Source organism: Musca autumnalis, unplaced genomic scaffold, assembly GCF_047663935.1.
Source record: "Musca autumnalis isolate F117 unplaced genomic scaffold, ASM4766393v1 scaffold_2, whole genome shotgun sequence".
NCBI classification, from domain to species: Eukaryota; Metazoa; Arthropoda; class Insecta; order Diptera; family Muscidae; genus Musca; species Musca autumnalis.
The window spans coordinates 44,347,041-44,353,241 of NW_027411755.1; positions in this window are offsets into that span (position 1 = coordinate 44,347,041).

Genomic DNA, 6,201 nt, shown 5'->3' on the forward strand with positions numbered 1-6,201 from the left:
TTTACAATTACATAGAAAAAAAATTAAAAACTTTTTTGGCGAGCACATCCGCCATTTTTGGTACATGGGTTAAGAAAAAAATCGTGGTTTCAAGTCTGTTCGCGTTCACAAAATTGGATGCTGCACTCAAAAGTTATATGCGGTTTTACTCTCTTGTAAAGAAAAAATATTTAAAAATTCCTATTGAGTTGTAATAAGAACATGTATATATGAATCGTTAGCAGAATGTGATATCTATCCGTAGATGCTAAAATAGTTGCTAAATTTATTTTTATTTTCGCGGTAAATCAAAAAATATTGAAGAAATCTTGGAATAAATTTTATTTATTCTAAATCAAAGTCCAAAAAATCTCTAAAAAATAATTTAAAAATACGTACAGAATCTAGACAACGCCTAGAATAATGTGAGACCAAAATTATAAAGATCGCGTTTATAACATGCATATTACAGCAACAACAAACAACGGAAACTTATTGTTGGAAATTATTTCAAAAATATATTTTTGGTTAAATACGAAAAATTTGAAAAATGAATGTTGGGAGTTATTCTATTATTTCGCTAAATTTCGATCCAAATCCTGAAGTATTTTGCTTAAACTTTTACGAGAAAAGTAATTAGTCATCGTGAAAGTATATTTGCTTTCTGTGATAAGCTATAGAAATAAGAAGTAGAGAGTAATATTGAAATTACAACCAAAGAAAAAACACAAAAATTAAAAGGCGTGTAATTCGCGAATCCGTTGAAATCTGGGGTGCATGTGCTTTTCGGATACAGGGAGTCCATGTCTATCAATATGCATGGATTTTCCCATGTTTCATTCAGCGGCCAAAGTGTGCCATCAGTTGCATCTTACTATTCAAAAAACCTTCAAGTGGGCAAAAATTACGCGATGTGCATATGATTATAAGGTGCATCCGATTTCAATGACCCCTATTAAAAATACGTCAATATAAATTATTTTAGACAGATTCGTCAAGAACTGCGGATGTGTCACCACATTCTATTTTGGGATAAATAGGGATATTACTCCCGAATCTTTGTAATTTGTGACACACCTTTTTGGCAAATATAATAATCGCGTATAAAGGATTACATTTATGTAAAAATAATCAAAGAAAATCGCGGTTCAATTCGCGGAATTGTCAAAATATATATTTGCAGATTTTCCTACTTTCAAGGTATCTATATCCGGCGTTTTAGTGGATGGATTTGACCGCGGAGGAGCTCATTAGATCCGGCACGTAAAAAAACTAAAATCACGCGGGGTTCAGGGGTACCTGTACGACAGTTGTAAATTTTAAAGCCAAAAAATAGGTTTTTTCAGAAAATTTACGGACCAAATTTTCGCCTTTGGACTTCTATTACTAGGAAGCTGTACGGAGCACACTCATGAGATATACATCGAACGACGTGGAATCGCGAGTTCTACAATCCTATCAACTAGTTTCGATTATTATCTAGTTGCACCATCTAATTATAAGAAAAATTCGAAAAACACTGAAATCAAAACTTCAAAATGTCAGCATCGATTTTAGGGGAATACAGTGTATATATCAAAAAGTCATACACTAGAACCATATTGCCTAAGGGGTATTCTTTAGTTCTTTCTTTGAGCATAGGTTTGAATTTTCCGTGGTTTGGCCAGAAATCAAGAAAGAACACAAAAAAACTTGTAAACTTCAACACATTTTTCCCATTTTTTTATATTACCACCAGCGCAGCTTCCACGAAAATTATTTGTTATGGTCCATATTATGAGATCGTAGCTAAAACACTTCAATATATATAAATGTATTCATATTTTATAAAATATATTAACAGTTCGCGACTTATTAAATGGTGAACCTCATGTTCAACGATTGTAAAACTTTTTTGAATATTACACTTTCATACGGACAAAATGTGCCTCATCGAAATAATGGTTTTAGACCCCAAGTATATTTGGACGAAATGTGTTTCAGACAATTTGGATTCGATTTAGCAATGTCCGTCCGTCTGTCTGGCTGGCTGGTGCGCACGATAACTCTCGAACGGATGAGCCTAATTGTCCAAACTTAGTTTAAGTTCGAAGATGGGTTATATCGGTCCACTCGTTCCGGTACCTCCCCCACAAAAGTTCGAAAATGTTCAGTTTAGGACCAGCTCTCGAATCGCTTCGGTTTTTGTTGTAGCATCTCGTATTCACCGCCCCCATACGACGGTACAAGTTTTATCTGGGGCAAGTCCATACTTCCTGAGAAAATAGCCTAAAAGTTGCAAAGAGGCCCTATGACACCGTAGTGGTTGGTGCGCACGATAACTCTTAAAGGGAGTAACCGATGTGGTCCATACTTAGCATATCGTGAAATTTTAACCAGACTTAGATGAGTTTATAATAAGGACTCAATCGGTCCACTCCTTCGGGTACCTCCCACACAAAATTTCGGAAAAGTTCAGTTTAGGACCAGCTCTCGAATCGCTTCGGTTTTTGTTGTAGCATCTCGTATTCACCGCCCCCATACGACGGTACAAGTTTTATCTGGGGCAAGTCCATACTTCCTGAGAAAATAGCCTGAAAAATACAAACTCTCGAACGGATCTGCCGATTTGGTCGAAAATTTGATATTCGTCATATTTTGTCCAAACTTAGCTTAAGTTCGAAGATAAGCCATATCGGTACACTCCTTCAGGTACATCCCCCACAAAAAGTTCAAAAATTTTCGGAAAAATTATGCGCACGATAAGTCTTGAAGGGAGTGACCGATGTGGTTCATACATTACACACCCTAATATATCTACCAGGTGTATATCAGTTTTGAATATGGATTATATTTGTTCACTCCTTTGCGCACCTCCCACACAAAATTTCGGATAAGTTCACCTTAAGACCTGGGGCCTAATTCTCGCATACGTGATCGAGTTATTTCGATCGATATTTTCAGTATTTGGATTACGGCATCTGTTGTGGAATAAACTTTCGAGTGGAATCTTGCGAGTTTTTGCCCGCCACACATCTGCTGTCGAAATGGTTATTTTTGTGGCACAGAACGAACTTTAATGAACCATTTTTCAATAAAACTAACCAAATTCACATACTAAAGACTTTTTCAGTAAAATGAGTAAAAAGGTGTAAAAAAAATTAAAATATATTTTCCAATGCCAGAATGCAATTTTACATCGTGGAATTTATTTCGGGTCACTATTACTTTTAATTTTTCAATTATTTTATACAATTTTCAAGTTTTCATTTCATTTTACCAGAAACTTGCCGTACAACAACTTATTTGTTTGTAATATTTGTGATTACTATATGTTTCACGTTCGATAACCGTATGTATCGATAACTTTTTTAAATAATTTCGATCGTAAAAGGGAATCCAAAAATTTCGATCGTTCGTAATTTGTCTTCGAACAAAAACTCGCTAGATAACGGATGCGAGAATTAGGCCCCTGTTCTTTAATCACTATTATTTCTGTTGAAGCCATATGTATTCGCTGCCTCAATTAAAACGGTAAAAGTTTTTTCAGGGGCAAACCCATTCTTCTTGATAAAACTGCCCGAAAGGTGTAAAAACCCCATAGCACCATATGTTGTCGCTGAAGAGCACTATAACTCTCGAACTGATCAACCGATTTGGTCCAAAATTAGGCTTTTGTTATATTTTGTCCAAACTTAGTCTCAGTTCGAAGAGACTTCAACAACTTCCGGTACTTCCCCCTCAATATTTAAAAAAATTCACTAAAACTGCAAAATGGAAGGCTCGAAGTCTCTTGAAAGGGGCAACCAATTTATTTAAAACTTTGGATCTTCTAATATGTTGTCCAAATTTAGTTTAACTTTCAAAATGACCGATATCGATTTTCCTAATCCACATTGTCGGCAAGTTCAAATGTCCAAAAAGGGCCACCAAATTCTGAATACATTCGATCTGTCCATAGATGATAGTTTAAATACAGATAGGCTGAGGGTATATCTCTGTCGGCAAAGCGGACGGATACATTTTTACTTGTTTTTCTTTATTTTTATGTAGTTTTAAAAAGTATATATTATATTGATCTGCCAAAATCACATTTATCTCTTCCGATGGCTGCAAGATATTTCTTTCAATTCGGATTTCTGATTTCAGAATCCACAAAAACTTCCCAGGTGTAAGCTTCTTTCATTTAAAGTTGTTTCTAGAGCACCGTGTATGTAAATGATTAGCTTAAAGCTGGTAATGGGACAACAAGAGCCATTTCAGGTTGTAATTATTAACTTGTTTTCAAAATTCCCACAATACAATATTTGAATCTGCTAAGGATTTTGTACATTTTCCCTTAAGATAGTCCATCAAAAATAAATAAAGCTCCGATAGTACATTCAAAAATATTCCTTTTTTATTTATTTTTCCCAATAACTTTCTCCCCACTGTACCAACAAATCGTTGTCAGCCCCGAGCTAATTAGAATAGTTGATCACTTATCACTTTCACAATAATATGTTGTGACAACTATAATGTATTTTTTGTTAGAAATGTTTTTCCTTTCATTGCAGTATAATGACACACTCACTCACTAAAAAAATAAAATACTACCTCCACACCTGGTACTTAATCATTCAACACAGTCATACTAACTGACAGTTGTATTCACATTTGACTGCTCATAAATGTTAAAATGATAATTTTTGCGTGTTTCGTTAGCGTTAACTGAAATTAATGAAATATTGTAATGAAAAAATGTTTTTTTTGTCATATTTCTATTTATATTTAGAGTTTATAGAGTTCGTGAGAGTGTGTTTTGTTTTTATGTGGTGAAATATTCACCGAAAAAAAGTTGTTTCATTTATTTTTTTAGCAAAAACCGACTTTGATTTATGGCCATAATAAAATTGAAATTGTTATAGCAACATAGAGCAGTCGTCATATAATTTACGTATAATATTTAATTTATCTATTCTATCACAACAATAAACATAAAACAGCAGCAACAATAACAAAACAAAATTATGCCATAATCAACACATTAAATTTCATAACTAAAAATATTTATTATAAATAATTTTTAGGTTTTTTGTTTTAGGCAAATTTATGATATGTCAACATTAGTGGCTGTCTAGCGGAGAATTATGTATGACAAATTTTGGAACAATGCTTTATTGCGTCAGATTTTGAGGAGGGGAGATGGGAATTTTTTTAAAGGTATTTCGCAACATTCACATTTTGAAATGAATTAAAACAGATGTTTTGTGATGTCAGCAGGATGGAATCTATTACACTGGTCAACACGACTTTTGTTTCAACCGAAATTGTTGTTGTCTCTAAATGAAATCGGCGAGCTATTTTCAAATCTGGTCACGGTTTTTCTCCATCACCTCTTGTTCTTGAGATATAGCTTAAAATCGGTTTTTATGAGTTTTACCCAGAATTTCGTTATTTTCGGATACAAACAAATATTTTTTTGCGGGTTTTTCGACACTAATATATTAAGAAGATGTTGTACGCTCGATACAAAACGTTCTTTGAAATAATTATGGCGAATATTTATCAAAAAATATAGAAAACATACGATGAATCTTGTAAAACTGCATATTTTGAGTACTTTAAGCTATAATTACGTCATCGGGGGAAGTCATAGAAGCTTCATATGGCATTCCGGATATGCTCAGGGTGTCTACAATATAGTCCTGTATTCAAATCTAATATATAAAAGGCAATGTGTGTATGTTAGTATGTTTGTTTGTTTGTATGTTTGTATGTTCCGAATAGACTCAAAAACGGCTGAATTGATTTTCTTGAAAATTTCAGATAATGTACTGGGAACACCGGTGGTGAAAATAGGCTATAAATTTTTTTGAATGGTCGTCGCGGAAGTGAAATATCGCGGTCATCCCAAATTATTTTAAAATGTATTATTTCAGATAATATACCTAATTTTAGTAAGCGTGACTACAAAACCGCTAAAACACTGGCTTCAATATGTGGGATAACGCGGTCAACGCCATATTTTGGAATACAGTAAAATCCCGATGACTTGAGATGTCACTATATAGAAATTCCGAAAAATCGATTGGGAAATCTTATGAAATTTTGTATGTGGAGTTTTTAGGTCTGAGAATAGGTCGTAATCTATTTTTTTAAGTGTAGTGACCGGTGGTCCTCCCACAATTTTTTTAAGAAAACCGCGAAATTCAACATACGTTTTAATATATTGTTTACAAATTGTTTGCAATGCTATGGTAA